This window comes from Cygnus olor, chromosome 8 (genome assembly GCF_009769625.2).
Source record: "Cygnus olor isolate bCygOlo1 chromosome 8, bCygOlo1.pri.v2, whole genome shotgun sequence".
NCBI classification, from domain to species: Eukaryota; Metazoa; Chordata; class Aves; order Anseriformes; family Anatidae; genus Cygnus; species Cygnus olor.
In genome coordinates, this window is record NC_049176.1 from 1,954,002 (window position 1) to 1,973,404 (window position 19,403).

Consider the following 19,403-nt stretch of genomic DNA (forward strand, 5'->3'; position numbering starts at 1 on the left):
GTGGCAGCTGCTGGCTCCGCGGGAGCCAAAGCATGAGTTTGGGCAGGAGAAAGGCTTTATCCAGCTCAGAAGAGCCCTTGGGACAGTCTCCTGGTGGCACTTTCAAGGTAAAAGCAGAATCAGTTAAGACCGTTTTTATTCCCCAAACCAAGAGCACTTTTCTATCTGCTCTTCTTCCCAGGACAGATGGCACGTGTGTGTGCATAAGGCTCTGGCACAGCACTGCTGGTGTGAGGAAAGTGCAGAAAGCCAAACTGAGCTCACGCTGACACTCAGAAAAGGTGAGCTGCTCCCTAGCTGCTATTGCTCACTTTTTAGAAGACGTTCAGAACAGTTTGACTCTGTGGCCCAGTGCCATATCATGTGGGGATGCCTGAGTTAGCTCAGCAAGGGTTGCTTTCACTGTTGTAATTTTCAGTCTGTTTAGTGTAATACTACGCTTACATCAATACATGGTACTTCTTCTCATATCATCATATGAATATTTGGCTTCAAAAATAAGTTCTTTTAAAAACTAGCTCCTGTATGAGACAGGTGAGATGGTCAGAAGCATTCCTTCTGCACTACCCCCAAACCAAACATCCTGTGAAGGGTAGGGAAGCTGCCCTCCAGCATGCTATGCTCTGAGGGTTATGGCATTTGCACAGAGTGTGTGCCGTATTAAATGCATTCCTGAATCAATGTATTCAGGTCCCTCTTGAACCATCCTGGCACTACTTTCTGTGAAGGGCTGTTGGGTGGTGTGTGTGAAGGAGGGAAAACCAAGCAACAGTCTTGTTACTTCTGTTGCTTAATCCAAAATGATGACCTTTACTAAACAGTGAGTACTGAGTATTGAAAAGATGCATCACACTTAGCTGCAGTATCTCCTTGCCTCCACGTAACTATGTAGTTGAAGAATGTTTCTTCATTTCTCCTCAAGATAATCTTGTAAGATTTTGCACAGAAACTAAAGAATTAAATCCTCCTATCTGCTCTTCAGAATATTTGCACCCCACCCTGCCCCTTCCTTTTAATTTATTCTCTTTCTGAGTTACACATTTGCTTTGACAGGCTGCTGCTGAGAACTTTATTTCCATGGTCTAGTCAAAGTGAGATAATTAAAAATATCTACTCCTGCTTTTCTGCATCCAGTTCAGCAAAACACTGGCAGCAGAGGCAATGCCTAGTACTTCACCCAGTCCAGTGTTCAGCTTGCCATTCATCAAGGTTGCTAATAATCAGGGAGCTCACTTGTAGAAGGAGGAAGGTATTGATTGTCGTTAAAATGTTGGATCGTGTCTCAAGAAATCTGGGTTTTGTTCCTCACTGTCACAGCACCTCAATGGCTTTGGATGAATAAAATTATTTCTAGGCTGCATCTGATGCATGACATGTAATAGAGCCCTAGGCTGTTTAAGTAGATGAGTCTTCTGAAATAAGGAACATTAAAAAAATGTTAGTGGAGTGCTCCCCTCCCACTCCCTCCCAACAAAACCAAACATTTTACTTTAGCAGCAATGCAGACACTAGTAACAGATGTGAATGCTGGGATTATTTGTAGAAAGAGGTCAGGATAAGCGAGCCTCCCACTTTCATTTTCTTAAAAATGTTTAAAATATGAACATCATACAAATTATATTGTTTAAAAAAAAGTTTATCAAGAAGTTGTCACTTTTTTATTTCTATTTGCATAGGTTATTCATAAAATTGGCTGCCTATCTACCTATGTGAACTTTCCCGAGAAGACTGGACAGATGTAAATTCACCATTAGGTTGTTGCTTTTCCATCAACTTTTGTGGCTTCTGCGTATGTGGGGAAAAACAGTTGTTTAAGCTACATTTCACTCTATATACCAACATGAAATAACTATAGAAAAACATGTTACAATGCTAAATTTGCACATGTTAATTCATCTGGAATCTGGTTGAAAATGATAATAATAATTATATATAAACACAAAAAAGGATGTTTTAAAATAATAATTAAGACTTTTTTTTTTTTTTTAACCATAGGATCGACATTTGTTTGGAAACTATTAATATCTCAAACCTCAGAGCATTGCTTATGGGTTTGGTTGCTATTTTGCTTTCCATGTCTTGTTACAGAGAGGACTTCAGCCACATGCCCAAGGTTGTGTGAGGATTGCAGAGCAGGTTTAGGGAATGGAGATCTGGCCTCTTGGTCTAAGCCAGGCCATCCCTCCTCCTTTTGAGACTGCGTATAACTGAAAAGGAGCTGTATCTGCCTATTGGTTAAGATGTTTTCAGTAATCTTCACAACTGAAATGCATACCTATTTTGCTATCAACCACCTCAGCCCTTTGCCAAGAAGATTTTATTTGTTTTGTTCATTGCTGCCCAGTGGGAGAGCATGGTAATGTGGAGATGGGGTGGGGGCGAAGTGAGACATGAATTCACAAATTTGGCCTGAAGAAGTTGTGTTTCTTGATGCACAGGTGCTAACATTTCTTGTCCTTTTTCCAACTTGCTTGTCTCCATCTCCTTTCCCACACTCTCCACCAGACTTACGAAGGAGGCTGGACAGTGGAGGTCTTTAGCATCTCAGCCACATTTCTCAAAGGCAGCAGTTGAAATGATCTGATGGTGACTCTGTTTAAGGCTAAATTGTGCATATTTATCCTCAGCTGAAAAGGATCATTAGATTATGCCCCATGCTCATATGAAATCGATAGTAACATGTGCAATGAGCCTGTCCTCTCTTTTATGACATTACAGAATCAAGTATTTTACTCATAAATAGGGCAAGATATGAGACAGAGTGCATAGTTTCTTGAGCTGGGAGACATGCACCATAAATCAGGATATGTGCACATAATTACAAGATATCAGAACACGTCCCAAGGGTATTTTTAGCATTGTAAAATGTTAGATAGACCTGCTTTCCTGCAGAACATTATCCTCCTCATTTCTCCACTCCTAGGTACCAGGCAGTTTTGTTGGCCAGATTACTTGACACGGAGCAGCGTGATAAATTACAACTGCAAGAATATACTGTGTTTAATTGTACAATCAGAGTTTAAAACTTCTGATTAAATTGTGCAAAGCTTCTGAACTAATTGTCTGAAAATGTCTTCAGGGCTGAACACTTAGCAAACATTTGGATCTGAAAATCAAAGGACTGGCTTTTCTACTGGTGTGGAGTATTTTGGGCAGGTAGCCTGACCTGGGTGAATGAGTGGCTGTGGGAAACAAAGAATGAAGTCATTGCTGTGGTTGAATATCTGTATTCTTAAGAAGTGTATGGACATTAGAAATTCAATCTTTGTACATGAAGGATTTGACAGGAGAGAGAAAGGACATGTTCTGAGTTTAAATACTCATCTTTATTTTTTTTTGTTAATTCATGTGTGAACATGAACTTGGTTGTAATCATACCTCATATGTTCTTAAGGCCATTTCCTTTCTGATCTCTGTTCTCAGGACAGCCTTGGCATCAGCGTATTTTGGAGAGATGCCAGTGTTCTCCATGCTCTTTGTCCTTGTGACAACACTGAGTGTTAGCTCTACCTTCTGGGCTGCCTCTGTTGAGGATCAGCTTGATGAAAGCCGTAAGCGAATGCCCAGTGCTCAGGTTCACCAAGTGCCACAGGCTGTTTGACACAAGCAACATCTTGGACAGAGTTCTCATTTTGATGCTTGTAAAACAATGAAAAATAAACAAAATGGAGAGAAAGGGAGGGAGCTGAGATGGATAGCAAGGTCCTATCTGTTTGTACTGGCTGCCTGGGTTTCCATGCCTGAGAGGGCAGGAAGGAGGAGGGTGGAAAACAAACCAACGCTAATATGAAAAAGGGTGAGACCTACCTCAACTGTAGGGAGAGTTGTGCTCTTTTTCTTATAAAGGAGCTATCTGTACAGCCCAGGAACGTGTATTCTCCATTTCTGCAGTGTTCAGGCTTAGGTATGTAGTTTTTAGGGCATTTACATTATTTTTTGCTCCTAAGAGCAGATCTTAAAACCTGCACTTTAGTCAACACTGAAGCTTACATCAAAATAGAAGGGAGTGTGTTTTTTTTTTCTGCATTGCGTGGTGCTGAATTTCTATTAAAAAACCAACCAACCAAGATCAAACAAACAACAACAAGAAAACAAAACCCAACCAACCACCACCAACAAAAAATACCAAACAAACAGGCTCCCCTCCACCACAAACATTAACAAATCCAGATTCAGTTCTTCCTCGCTTGTTTAATGGTTATAAGCCCTGTGCATTTGTGCAAAGCAAAGACAGGATTCTTAGAAGACCTTAACAGTAGTTATTCCATGCATTTTTTTAAGAGATTAACAAGCTTCCTTGAGTTCTCTTATGTGTCATTCCCATTTCAGTGTGCAAAGGAGCACCTTGGAGAGCAGGGTGCCTTCAGATCGGCACAGCCAGATGTGGTAGGAGGGGATGGGAGAAACAGAGACACTGAGCTGTCTTCTCTTTCCTTGGGGATGATATGAGAGGGACAGTTGAGATAATAGGTATATAAAAAAAATTGTTTCATCTCCCTCTAGAAGAGAATCTATACAAAAATGCTGGCTTGCTCTTATAGTGAAACTCTCCACTGCTACTGCAGCTCCTGTAATCTCAAGTTTCTAAGTATGAATTAGTTGTCATCCTTTTTTGTCATCTTATTGTTCTGAAGATGCAAATATAAATGCCTTTTAATGTGTTTCTAAAGTTCAAAAGGAACAACCTCTGCACTGATTTGATTATTTGGAAGCCTCTTACTCTGGTATACTTCTACCTTGTGGAGCAACTAGCTGTCATTTAGCTTGATTTAACCAACTTACTCATATCAATTAATTGCAGAATGAACCACAGGCAAGCTTCAGGTTTCTCACAAAGCTGTTTTCCTCATTTCATCATTTACTGCAAGAGAATATATAATAGAATTTCCCAAATATTCTGAAAATATATCTATTTTAATTGGGAGTTTCATGATTTAATTCATTCTTGGCATTCTATATTGTCCTCAAATCAATTGTTAAATTGGTCTTCACTTTTTATTTGAGCTGTGTAGGGACACGCTCATGTCTTAAAATGGTAAGACTATTCACAATACCTAAACATTTACACATACTGGTTAAATTGTGTGGCTGGAACCAGTAGTTCTATGGACGTTTAGTAGATATCTTTAAAGTTCATCACAAATCTAATAGATGAAAGTAAAGTCAACTTCATGATATGCTGTGTGCTGCTAGGGATGGCTGGGTGATTTTTATTTGTTTATTTTTTTTCTGGCTTTGTAAGCTATTTGTAACATACCATAAAATATTTTTAGATAAGAGGTGCTGCACAAACCAATGAGAATATTAGCAATATGTGTTCCTAAAACAGACTTTGTCCACCATGTAAAAATAAGTGCAAAGAAAATACTTTGTGAAGATACTAAACATTTAACGGCCTTAAAAATAGTTATTTTAATAACTGAGTAGCTTGTTTCCCTAACCAAAGAGGCTTTTGGAAGATTTTAATTATTTTGTTTTATGCAATGGTAATATTCTTCTTCAGATTTTTCACGTATGCTGATAATAACATCAAAACACTTAAAATTAACTTTATGAAGAGAACTTTCCAACAAATCTGATACTTGTAGTTTTTTTTATGTGCAGAATCATTGTTTGACCCATATCTGCCTTTTAATTTTATGGTCCCATCTAGGTATAGTAGTGAGTTAAGTCATATTAAGCCCTACTGATTTTGAGAAGAGGATATGGTTTTCAGCAGCAGTCCAGGGTTTCTGGACTTCTCATAGTGTGGATAGTCTTCCAGGGTTCCTAGAGTTTGAGTCCTGTGCATCTCAGAGGTATCTTATCTGTGAGCAGATGATCCCAAAATGTTCATATCACTGTGACTAATTTCTGGGAGCCTGAAGTATCTCACTTTGGCAGTACAGAAGTACTGGGTCTATGACTTTTGAATCCATCTACCTGAGCAGGTCTGTTTTTCATGTATAGTTTGAATATATGCTTAGAGTAATAAAATGTATGTATTGAAGGAAGATGGTATTTTTTTCAGTTTTATATTACTGTTATTTATTTCAAAGAATGTAATTCGGACTTGTTCTTAACAGGAAAATAGTAGCAGTGAGAAATTTTACATTAGTCCTAAAGTAGATGTTGAAAATAAGGGCAAGGGTTTTAAAGTTTTAATATGCATTTTGCAACAATCAGTATTTTCTATTTTGAGGGGATTAATGAAACTCTTTAAAGCTGCGGTTTGTGATGGCCTGCAGCATATTACTGAGGGCTCATTATCTTGTCAAAGCCCGTAAAATACAGACCCTGCAGGAGTGATGCTGATACTGGAGTGCATTGGTATGGAGTCAGTCTTTTTGCATGGTGCTAGAAGGAAAAATGCTGCAATAAATACAGATGGAGAGGAAAATGCAGGGCACTGTGAGACTCTACCAGCAGTGCTGGTTCTAAATTTGTTTTGGATAAATTAGATTTGTTGCTCTTCAGTTTTCCTCCTGAAAACTCTCTTGTGACTTTATTGTCAGCTGAAGTGTTTATTGACTGAGAAGTGCTTGCATTTTAGTGATGGATATGGTGATCCTGGTAAACACTTTGGGGCATTCGTGATGCAATATGCTGTGTAAGTGTTTGTGTCACTTTATGATGGAGTGGGCAGACACTTATTTAAATAAAAAGTAGAATAGAAAGCCCACAGTTTCAACAGCCATTAGTTTCATTAAAGCTAGTATAAAGATACGAGTTAAATGATCTGTGGATATATACAAATGTCTTAAAGTAGAAAAGTAACACCGAATCCAATGCCATTATTGCTGGGACAAGTGCCAGTGTTCTCATTATTTTTAATGACTTCCAAACTGAGCCCTTAGTGACTGATGAGGTAAGCAATTTCAGATGGGAAACATGATATCCTCAATGCTGAAAGGTGCCAAGCACCCTCAGTTGTTAGGGAGCCTGGCCTAGCTCAGGATGCTCTGAGGCTGCAGAAAAACTGTAGGTTTAAGCCTGCCATGGCTGTATTTTAGGAAGGGGGAAGAATAAACGTTGCATGGTGCAGTGCAGGAAAGCTGAATAGTGCAGCTCATGCAGTGATGAAATGTCTCTTTTGGAAGTTAAAATTACTGGATTGATGATCCTGTGATAGCAGACAAACTCACAAATCTGTCAGATTTAAAGCAAACATTTAAAGCAATATATTTATCTATTTATATTTAACGCAATAGATTAAATGGTGGAGCTCGCTACCACAAGTGATACTTGGGAAGCCAGAAATATATTAAGAGATTGCAAAGGTATTAGATAAATTCATGGAAGATTGGTTGAATGATGGCTATTAAAACTGACAGCTGACATGCGGCCCTCAGCTCAGGAAACCCATAAATCACCGGTTGCTCAAATCTGGTGAAATAAAGCAGAAGAAAGCTCCTGCTCTGCATTTCATCACGGTCTCCGGACCTCTGTTACTGACCACCATGGAGGCAGGTCGTTGTGTCAGCCTCCCCACGGAGCCAGTGCTGCACGGCTGCTCCTTTGCCCAAAGATTACTTGCAGGGTCAAACTTAGAGGTGATAAGTCATTATCTTCTCATTTATATTTCATCTGGGGACCTTGCACTTATCACTAATGTTGATCTCGGGCACCCTGGATGCAATTCCCCGCCTGACAGGGCAATGTCGCGGGGATGGGCTGTGGGCTCAGAGAGGTGGGATGGGTGCCGCAGCCCTGTGAGCACTGCCAGCCCCGCGGGTCTTCGAGAGCTGGGAAACCCTGCGGACTGCTGCCTGTCCTCTTGGTAATGTGGATTTTAAGAGCATGGGTGGGAGGGATGAGAGATGCTGGGAGTGCTTGTAAAATATCCCATTTCATTTCAGTTTCTGCTCTGTGGTGGAAAAACTCCACCCAAACTGCTTTCTTGGGATGTAGATTTGAGCGTCTGCTTTGAAAGTGGTGCAGAAGAGTGTCTGTGTACAACCGGGTGTCTGTCAGAGATGAACAAAATACCATTGCTCTGCAATTGTAAGAGTAGTTTCTGCAGCTGGGACACGTGCACAGTCACAGCTAGTGGAAATGTAGGTGAGCAGTCTGCTGTGTAAATTTTCACTACTCTCAAGTATAAGTTACTCTAGACACATAGTAATACCCATAATTAAAATGCTCCCTCAAAGTAAATAATTAAATGAGGATTACAATTATAAGTCACAAAGTGGCACAGGTGACAGGCTTACCTAAAGTAGGACAATTAAACTGTAAATTAAAATTAAATTTCTCTGTGAAATTAGAATATTATGCAAGGTAATTATCTAAGAGTAATAGGTTAGGTCTGTATATTGCAAAAATAAATCCTTTTTGAGATCTCGAGAGAACAGATTTTTCTACTGTCATTCTGGTTGTGTTTTTATTTTTATTAAAAAAAAAAATTCATGATGGTAACAGAAGTCTAAGCAAAATTTTCAAGGTTCTTCAAGAAAAATAATATTTCAGAGAAGAAATTTGGTTAAGTAACTTTTTTTCCCCTTATCAGAGATTTTTCTATTTTTTTTTTAGTCCAGTAGAGATATTAACCCCTGTGGGAGTGTTGCTGCTGGAGAGTTGCTCTCACACCTGGGCAGGGCTTGGTTTTCACCCTGTGCAATGTCAGCTGGAGGAAGCAGCATCTTTGAGGCTTCTCCCTTGCTGTGCAAGCAAGGAACCGCTCTGTTATTGGCACCTCTGTGTACACACAAGGATTATCTAGTATACAAATTGCTTAACTCATTATTTAATGTATTTTACATTTACTTATTCCAAGTACAGGACAAGCTTTACAGGACAAAGTACAAGCTTTGTTTTATCCTGTTCTAAAATAATAGATTTCTTCTCCAGGCAAGAAGCGACCATAGATCTTGGCAGTCCCTAGATCAAGAGGTTATGAGCTATGCAAAATGTTTTGTAAATGATAAAGATAAAGTATATCTTTTTCAACATTTTAAAGTGGATCAGTGTTGTAGGAAAATGTCAGTAGCACACAAGATTTTGCGTTTTATATTCTAAATTCAAAAGACCCTTTCTGAACAAAATGGGTTGATTTTTTAGTTATTTTTAAAAACTTTTATTTTCTAAGAAACTCAATTTGAAAAACACTGGAAATTTTTCAGTTAAAAGGCGAAAAAAAAAAAGGAATATAGTTTCAAAATAGTGAATAAACCAAGACCCAGGAAGAATTATGTATTCTCTTTAGAAGAACTATTTTTTTGAAAATTACATTTCTGGAGCTCTGAGGCAGACTTAGGATGTTAGAACAGTTCTCATGTTAACTTCAGGGCCATTACAGAAGTTTGGCTTTTTCAAGGCAGTAAGGCAGTATGCGTTATGGGTTGGAGTCAGAGTTACCATTGCCTGATAATGGCAAGGTTTAGCATGTCCTTACCTGGCTCAGTAGTCCTTCATTATGTAAGTAGTGTAATTTAATTCACAGAATTATTTTTGTGAGTACGAATATTCTGAATGTTTAAAGAATCTCATCTTGGGACCACAGCAGGTTACTGGCATATGGCCTTGCTGTTTGTGGGCATTACGAGGGCTGGTCGAGCTGGGCAGTGGCTCCTTGGGAAAGGTGCGCTGCTGCGGCTGGCTGACATCTCACTAGCACTACTGATTTTGTTTCTCACAAATCTAGGGCCGTTTAGATCAGGCTTAGCATATACAACACCTGCAAGGGAATTTTTTGTTTTGTTGTTGTTTTGTTCTATTAAATAATTAGAAATTCTGAAATAACACTGGTAATGCCTTTGATAATCTGGCTATGTGAATTGCATGAGCCTGCTACATCAGAGTATTAAAACATCACAATATTTTTCATATTTTATCAGATCCTTTTATGCTGCAATTTTTAATCTCTTTTAATCTCTCCTTCTTTTACCAGAAGGAGAGGTTTTTTAACCTTTTACCGGATTTATTAAGATGACAAACAAGAATCTAGTTTTGACAGTTTTGTTACTCTCAATTCAGAGGAAAAAAAAACCAAACCACTTTATTTTTAATCTTTGAATATAAAGTCCTAAAGCCTGGAACAGTTTACATCACTTTAGATACTGTACTCCATTTAGTAAAATATTTAGTGCTATTATGGTAGCGTAAACCATTAGACCGCAATTAGCCTAACACAGCACAGAGACTAATAGTTCTGCTGGAACACAACGGTGATACACAATTGCCCTATTAAGATGGGAAGTCTTCAAGCACTGAGGTTATTAAAAAAAATTAATCACTGTTACAGTCTTGATTTTGTTAGATTGTAATAAAAACACCTTATTTATGGATATAACTAGTACTGTGTCAACCTCTTAAAGAAGTGCTAAAGAAAAATCTTAATAGGGATTGTTAGGATTATGATTACTGTGGTCCTTTGCCTTATTGCAGCTGGGAATTCAGAACTTCATCTGTACTCTCCAGAAAGTCTTTCTTGGGCTGGTTGTACTGAGGGGTGTTTTCAAGAATTAAATAGGACTGTTTTCACAGGTGTTTATGAGAGTAGAGATTTAAAGTATGTGAACAATGTTAAGTTACTGCTGTCTAAATATTCTTTTATCCATTACCCAAACGTATAACCAATATATTCACAGAATTTCTAAGACAAGTGTAAATGAAAGGTGGGAGGAAATATTTTCTCTTTTTCTACTTTGTTTAGCTTTTAAAGCATTTAATAAGAGAGTTTGTACACACACCTTTTTTTCCAGCAACAGGGGAATAAGAAACATTTTAAAAATAAAAAGTAGTCTGTTTAAAAAAAAAAAATTAAAAACGAGATCAGGCACTTAGGAGTTGCATTAACACTAGTAATAACATTTAAGTAGCAAAAAAGAAAACTGATTTCTTTTCAAATTGCTGGCATTCCTCTACACTTGTGCACATGAGTGTCAGTAGCATATCTGTTTATGCTTAAAATAGAGAAGCAAATGCAAAAACAACCGAACTCGTCAGCACTGAGCTAATTGTTGGGGACTGAAAGCTGCAGGTTTTTGAAGATAATTCTGTAACAATCCATACATTGAAAAATAAAGCAGAAAAAATCACTCTCAGCTGACATGTTTATTTTAGAAGCTCATAGAAAAGTTTGGGATTAATTTCTGAGGATAGAAAGAGGCTGAGTTTTGGGCTGATAGTTGTTTGTGTGTAGTTCAAAACTAAAACGAGTTGCGAGTTTTGCCTATGGTGACTCTTGAGTGGTCCTGGGCTTGGACAGGTTTTGGAGGGGTGAAGAAGGCGCAGCTGTGGCCTGATCCGGGCTGGGTGCGTGACCAGCGAGGCTGAGACCCTGCGGGCACCGTGCCGTGGGAACCTGCCTCATGGAGGGGTCTGTGCAGAGTAAGAGAAGCGGAGACCGGAGGAGATGTGGAGGCAGAGAGGTGGGCAGATTGAGGGAGTACAGCGAGCAGAAAAAAGAGGGCATATGAGATACATGCAGAGACAGCGATGTTTCTCGTGCTGAGTGATTCCCATCACTTTTGTCATGAGTGGTGATGGAGAAAACTCTTACTTTTGATGGCTACTGGGTGTAGTTAGACAGTGTTGACTGTGGTAGGTGGCTCCTTTTGTTTCTTAGTTTGGCTGACTTGTCTCTCACATTGAAAAGTAGTTCTGTCAGTGAAAGTAAACTTACGTTGAATAAATATTGTTTAACTTACCGTCTCCAAAATGCGTGCAAAACATACAGAATGTAAATTGTCTGCATCTGTGATTAACCCCACACCTTACTTTATGATAAAATTATGTTCGTGATTAATATTTAATAAGAATTTAAAAATGTGTGGGCATAACTATTAAAATGCTGTCTTAGTGAGAAAAGGATGCGTTTACATCCAGAATTAACAAATACAACTCAGGGGTAGGAGGTATTGCTTTAGAGAAATGATATGAGTTAAATAAGGTACTTGAAATTAGCACATTAAAATGTCTTCTATGTTATAAATTCTTTCAATTATCTGTCAGCTCGATAGTGGTATATAAGGAGCTAGTTTGTATGAGCTATGGCATACAAGGGAACTGGACCGTATTTGAAGGATGCTCTGGCACGGAGGTATCTGGTGTAATGCAGAAATGAGCACGGACCTCTGTTGGGTAGGGTTGCTGCTCAGTCCCTGTGTCTGGGGCAAAGACCAGCAGCTGGCAGCATCCACCTGTGGGCTCAGGCCCAGCTGACTGCTGTAGAAGACAAGCCTGCGGCTGCTCACCTGCCCAAGTAATGCTACTTCATTAATGCCGGCAGGGGATTCTTGGTCCTGCACATCATTCAAAGTCAGGAAGAAAATTGTAACTGGAAATATGGAATGGTGGCATTGAAAGAATCTACTACAAAGGGCTGGAAAAGCTTCAGCCTCTTCCTCCACGAATTCTATTTAAGAAATCCCAGGCAGAATTCATCAGTGAACGCAATACACAGATGTTAATGTTTTCTGTGTTTTTTATAGGCAGGTTGGACATTATCCACCCCACTCCTCGGCCTCTTATTTGGGATACTTTCTAACAAGATTTACCTGTCCTTGTGCAATTACCTTTTACCTAGATAATCTGGAAGAACTCCTGTATAAAATACTATAAGTTTTATATTAGCAAATGAATGGAAAGGAGCATGACTTAGGAAGTGATGGGCTTGATTCAGAAAATACTTGAGGGTGCAACACAGGCTACGTGGAGTATCTGCTTAAACATGTGCTCAGTGCTGATGTACCCTTAGACAAGCCTGCAAAGAGACTGCAAAAGAAAGGCTAAAATGGATGAGTTTTTTAGGCAAAGAAGAACAAATAGGGACAGCACACTAAGTCTACTGTCAGAAACTACATATGAACAGTATTTAATAACACAACAGATACTGTTTTTATATGTTTCCCTTATTATTTTTATCCTGATAAGTTGCCTCTGGTGGAACTGGCAATTTAACTGCATTTTTAAAAGGAAGTGCCCTATTTGATCATTGTGTTCTTTCTTTTCCTAAATATTAGGATTTTTCAAAATCATGGAGAATTATAAACTGATGAGGGATACCATTTTTACAACCCCATTTCCGTCTGGCTTTTTGCTCACGTCTGGTCCAGCCTTTTTAGGGCAAATCTGGTTCCTTTCCTCTACAATACCAAAGCACTGATAACAACTTTATTTTAAGTGAAGTTTGGCCTGAATCTGTACTTTGGCAAGTGGCTCTAGCTGTCTGTGCCTTGGCTTCTGCTGAATCCTCTGGCTGCTGTCCACAGTAGCTGTTGCTGGATTTTGAAGCTCTTTTCTTAACTGGCCTGTTACATTTTGCTGCTTAAAATGAAGCCGGGCTTTGAACACTGTGGCTTTCTGAAGCTTGATCTTTTGGCAATTGTGGCGCTTTTACAGATTTGTATTCTTTTATTTTTGCCAGGTTTCTAGTGGAATAATGCAGCTACAACCTTGCTGTTTGCCCAGTGTCAGTGCCTCCAGGTCCCTGTAAATTGCTACTGGATGCCTTGCTGCATTTCAAGCCCTGTTGATGTGGGACAGAGCCTCAAAGAAGCTGGCTACCCGTGTGTGTTTTTGCTGGAGTCTTGTACTCGCACAGCTAATCTTAGCTCTGCTTTTCTTGACTCCAGCCTAATGTTGATAGCTAGGATATTTTTTTTAGGAACTTTAACTTGTTTTTTCTCAAATACCAGCTGTCAGAAGCTCACACAGGTCTCATGAAACAGGTGCAGTTTTTGAACCGATTTAAATGAAGAAGGGAGAGACATTTGGTAAATATTAATTGGCAGGCGTTCTGAGCAAGGACAGCAGACAAAATGGAAAACGCATGAGTTTGGGAGTGCCTGACAAATAGATTTTTAAAAAATGTTTTTAAGAAAGAGAAACATTTGATTCTGCTTCTGTGGAGCCCTTCGTGAGGCTGTATCCTTTTGTCTCATTAGGTGGACCAGCATGTTTTTTAACTGGCTGTGTAGCACCTCAGTCGTGCTCTCTCTCTCTCATCAGCATTGTTCTCATTCTTGGTTCCTTCTTGTGCTTTCTAATATTTGAAAGAAGTAAAAACATGGGAAATAAACATGGGGATTTTTTTCCCCAAATAATGTATATTGCACAAAGATTACCTGAGAATTACTGAATGTGACTGGAATGTGAGAGTCCCAGACCATTTTAAATGCTATCTTGGCTTTGGGAACTGTATTGCAGAGTTTCCCAGTGTACGGACCTGCCTTACAACAACTATTTGTAGGTGGAATTTCACAAGTGGAAGGTGGAGTAAGGAAAGCTTCCCTTTGTTCTCTGATCCTGAAGACTTAAAAATATTGTTGTCTGGGTGAAAAAAAAAAAAAAAAAAGGAAGAAATGTTATTTTTACTACTTGGTGCATTATTACACATTTTTCAGTGTGCTTTTTATTACTGACTGTAACAGGATCTTTGACACGGGAAAGAAGAACTCCTGTGCCCTGATGAGAAGGAGAAGGATTGCATCAGTCTCTTTCCCTTGTGGCTTTTCTTCATCTGCCGACTAAATCCTCCGGTATTTGTGTGCTCAGAGCTTCAGGCAGGGCACTTGAGCACAACGTGCCCGCTTTGGGGAGCGGGAGGAGCAGCGTGCTGCTAACAAGCCTCCTTGAGGTGGAGAGCCCGGGAAGGAGCAGAGCCGCGCGTCCGCCTTTGCTTGTGCAGCTGGAGACCAAGGTAACCTGTGCAGGGCTGCGGCAAGAGAGGCGCAGCAGTGTCACGTAGCTCTTGGAGTTCAAGAAAAACAATGAAAGACTTGCAGCTTTTCTGTATCTGCTCTGCATAATGGCCACTTTTTTATTTTTTATTTTTTATTTTTTATTTTTTATTTTTTTCAGTACCTGGATGCGTGGTCGTCCTGGGATTTAGTGAAGGACATGGAAAACAAGTGCATTTGCTCTACCTACTTCCTGTGGGTAGCCTGAAAATGGAGCAAGTTGGAAAGAAATGCAGCTTTTTGGATCATTAAAAATCCATTTTCATTAAAAGCGAAGTATTGCAGTGACATACTTATTTATACATTCATTCCCTGTCTGTCTATGCCTTATAGACAGTGAGAAGAGAGCCTTTTCATAACAGTTTTAAAGCCTAAATGAAAGAAAAGCATTCTATTTACCTTGAACTACTTGCATGGCATACTTCCCTCCCCCCATATTGGATGGCAATTACTCTGTATTCTTTCTTTACCACCGGTTTCTTTTGTCCTATGTATCATTTGTTTTTTATCTATATCTTCCACCTATCTATCTATTTCCTCTTTGTGCTTAGAGTTGGTTGCAAATTATATTTGTGATGCACGGAGTTTTCAATCTGACTGTCTTGATATTATTTTATGCAACCGTGACTACCGTAAAAATTGGCTTTACTGCCTCTTTTGTGTTATTGATTCAAGCCCATTTCAGAATTAACTTGTTTGGAATGATCTCGCAATGCTATATGCCCCAGGTTCTCTCAGTAAAAATTCATATCTCATAACTAAATGCAATAAAATGTTCAAATATATCTAAACACAGTTATATTTTGAATTTAGATGAAAACCTTATGGAGTCAATCAAATATACAAGGCATGTGCAAGTCTCTTGTTCTGGGCTTACAAGTAGTGTATTGCAGCGAAAAGTACTCAGAGACCAACTTTTTCCTAGAGGTCTGTCCCTTCTGTGTGCTGTATGAAATGCCTAATTGCATCATTCATGTTTCCATCCTGAATTGGATGGGCATAATTTTGACATTTTGACTGTAGGACTGTATCTGTGATTTGAGATTATTGCCTTAATTCATTTAGGGATTTGATCTTTCAAATCTTAGCGTTACGTTTGTCCTCGTGGTTAGGTAGAAATATTTGTGTGCTGACAGGCAATAGGAACAGATCTACAGAAGTGAATCTCATTAATGGCTTGACTGGTTGATTTGCAACTTTCTGTTACACAGAAAATTAAACAGGGAGATTTGTAATATGAGTTAATTGCAACATTCAAAACTCCAGACTTTATAAATTGTTCACTGACATCAGATCCCAGTCCTGAATATCTTTAGCTGAACAATAGAAAGAGTTATACCCTGGGAAGTCCATTTTTGAGTAGATTTTTGTTTGGATACACAAAACTGTGAAGTAGGCCCCATGATTTCAGCCTTGCTACTTTATACATCCACCCAGCCTGCTCTGCCCAGACACCCACCATAAAGACAGCACCTCCTGCGCTGCAGACCACAGACATGGTGCTGTCACCAGCAGCAATGAAGGGACTGCCTGTCCTTAGCAATGTGCAAGCAGCACAAGAGGGTACTGGTGGCATGGCACCCACCCCTGTGTTTTGTCCTGGTGATGTTGTGTACATTGGGCACCCAGCATTGCCCTCCCTGTGGCGTGGTGTGCTGTGACGGCCGGGAGGAGAGGTGGCCACGCCAGGTCCGTGCCTGCCTGCAGCATCCTCGAGCCCGATGGGCTGAGTCACGGCCCCAAATGTATGGGGAGCTGCAGCCTGGGAGTAAATCATTCTGTTGGCTGCTGGAGAAAAGCTGTATGCCAGCTGCCCTTTAAAATGTTCTGGCAGTCATGGGTGTGGAATATAAATTCTCCATTTCATTTCATAGTTCTTTTCCTTGCTGATCTCTTTTAGTTCTTTACTAATCTTTTTATTGTCTTTCAGAGTACAGAGACTTTCTTGAGTGTTTATTAAATGCACGGAGAGGAAAAAACTACCCAGCGTGAGTACAAAACAGATGCATATGTATCCCGAGATGAGTGCATTATGGATAAAGAACTATTATCATTCTTCCCGCATTCACGTTTCCATCTACTTACGAGATATATACGTGTGCCTTGTTAGCAATGATGTTATAATGCAAAAGCTGAAGTTTTCATATCGGAGGAAACATATATTGTTAAATGAACTGAGAACATTCTCCCAAGGGTTAGCATTTCTCTTGTACATGTGAAATCCTACTGAAATAAATGGCCCTATTATTTTAATTGGATCTTTTGGTATTAGAACATCCTTCTTTGTACTCTAGTAAAGAACCTTCTTTTTCTTCCTCCCCTGAAAATGTGAAATGAACAAATGTTGTCGATGCATTAAAACATTTATGATTTCAGTGTTGAAGACTATACATAGATATACAGATGCTCATACACATATAAACATTAAATTTATATTTTATGATGTATTCCCCCATTTTCTCTGAAGATATACAAAGAGGGTTTCTACTCCTAAAATAGCTATGTTTAAAATTTTGCCTTGTCCTTTTGACTGTTACCTTGTTTAGAATATTAGTGATGACCCAGGCACTTAAAAATAATCAAACAACAGTAGTGTCCTTTAATCAGAACATAGTAGATTTTTTTCAAAAAGGATTGCATCTGTTTAATAAATGAATTAAGCCATGGGTTCTAACAATCCTAGCAGCTGTGGATAGACTTCAGTTCTTCAAGTACTTGGACTATGTGCTTAACTTGCCCCTCTGAGTGACGGATTATACAATATAATAAATTAAATTGCTTTGGGCCATTCTAGTCTGTTTTGTGGAAGATCACACAAGTAAGTGAGGAACTCGGTTTTCACGTGTTGTGACCAAAAGCACAATAGAGTAGAAATTTTCCTGTGAACATAGGTTTGAAAACTAATTTGTTGGTATGTTTGTTTCCTCTCTCTTTTCTGCAGCTGTTCAATTACTAACCCGTAGTGCTGGTTGGAAAACCAAATATCTATTCTCCAGGGTAGCTACATTGTACTCCAACATGTGAAGATTTGGTTTCTTTTATAATTGGAATGAAATATTGAATTTTTTTTGGAAAGGAATTCTCTTGCTCTTCCATCTGAATACTAGCTGAACATGCTCATGTATGTATGCATTGTGTATTTAATATACGAATGCTGTAATAACATAAACTTGGAAACAAAAATAATTTGCCTAATTACTTAGGCAAAACAAATTTTTATCATGCCAAAAAGATATATTTGTTATGAGTAAAATAAGAGTGTTACGTGGCTAGATCTCATTGGGTTTTCTTGTTTGCTTTTTACCGGGTCTGCTGAAGTTTTAAGAGGAGAAATGAGCTCTTGTAACCAAAGCCTGGACAATGGCCCTCCTGGAAGGCACCTGTGTCACTGTTCAGCCCCGCACTGAGGGAGGTCCTGGGTCTGTGCAGGACAAGGACTGCTCAGCTCTGCTCCAGCAGCTCCAGTGTGGGACAGGGCTCTGTGGAGCAGTCACTGGCCTCTCTCACATGCAGCCTGTGGAGTGATGCTGCCTTCAGTTGTCACCGCAGTACATGTAACCAAACATCTGCTGGTCAGCTGTTTATTACCTAGAAAAAAAAATACAGCTGTAATGAGAAGCACTGAATTGTCTGTTTTCGGGAGCTTCTCACCATAGTAGAAATGCTGTGTTTTGTTTTTCATTTCTCCACGCAGGACGACCTGCTATTTTGAGCCAATTAACAAGAACTTGGTACTTACGAAGTACATCGGAATCGCTCTAGTGTGACTTGAAGCAGCTCCCCAGGACTTAGCACTGCCCTCCTCGCTCTCCCCTCCCTGCCCCGTTCCCTCCTGGGCCAAGCTGCTGCTGCGTGCTGTCCTCGCGGGGGCTGCCTGGGGAGCCCCGTGCTGGGGCCTTGGCACCGTGTGTCCTAACAAACAGCAGCTCACAGCTGTTTCCATAACAACACGCTTGCTGGAAAATAAATATTTGCTCCACTTTCAGAATTGTCATTTTGCTGACAATTAATTGATGGTAATTTTTTCCCCTCTTTGTGCTGGAGAGCGCTGTTGAAGTAACCCAGAAGTGTTTATGGCACGATGCACCGTCTGAGGCTGCCGCAGGTGGCTGTGCCCTGCCGCAGGGGCTGGCTGAGGAGGAGCGGGAGCTGGTAAAAGGCTCACGGCCCCATCCAGCCTGGCCTTGAACACCTCCAGGGATGGGGCATCCACAGCTTCTCTGGGCAACCTGTTCCAGTGCCTCACTGTCCTCTGAGTAACGAATTTCTTCCTAATATCTAAATCTACCTTTTTTTTTTTTTTTTTAGTTTAAAGCCATTCCCCCTTGTCCTGTCACTACACTCCCAAATAAAGTCCTTCCCCACCTTTCCTGTAGGTCCCCTTTAGGTACTGGAAGGATAATTTGATAATTATTAATCTGCTTAATGTCAGTCTGATGTCTTTAAATTTTTCAATTACTTTAGGAGTGCTGCAAGAACTAGGATTAGAGAAGATGTACTTGAGTTAATGAATGGGAGACATCTTCTGCTCTTGTTTATACATAATGTATGTTTTATATGGTCTGAGCCTGTAACAGACTTGAAAGCTGTACTTGATCCAGAGGATCTTCTTGTATTTAGAATCATAGAATACCTCGAGTTGGAAGGGACCCATAAGGATCATCAAGTCCAACTCCTGGCACCGCACAGGTCTGCCCAAAAGTTTAGACCATGTGACTAAGTGCACAGTCCAATCTCTTC

The 19,403-nt window shown here is 39.7% G+C and overlaps 2 long non-coding RNA genes across 2 annotated transcripts in view; both read left to right on the forward strand.

The window, feature by feature from the left end:
* The window catches only part of LOC121074114, an 84,376-nt gene extending 66,602 nt beyond the window's left edge, over positions 1–17,774 (forward strand). Inside the window, exons 3-4 of the long non-coding RNA XR_005822137.1 lie at positions 16,594–16,651; positions 17,605–17,774. This is a non-coding gene — a long non-coding RNA (uncharacterized LOC121074114). The remainder of the gene's footprint in view (positions 1–16,593; positions 16,652–17,604) is intronic.
* LOC121074116 lies at positions 88–2,417 on the forward strand. Its single transcript, XR_005822139.1, has 3 exons — positions 88–107; positions 187–281; positions 2,089–2,417. It is a non-coding gene; the product is annotated as an uncharacterized LOC121074116 (long non-coding RNA).
* Positions 17,775–19,403: the final 1,629 nt, after the last annotated feature.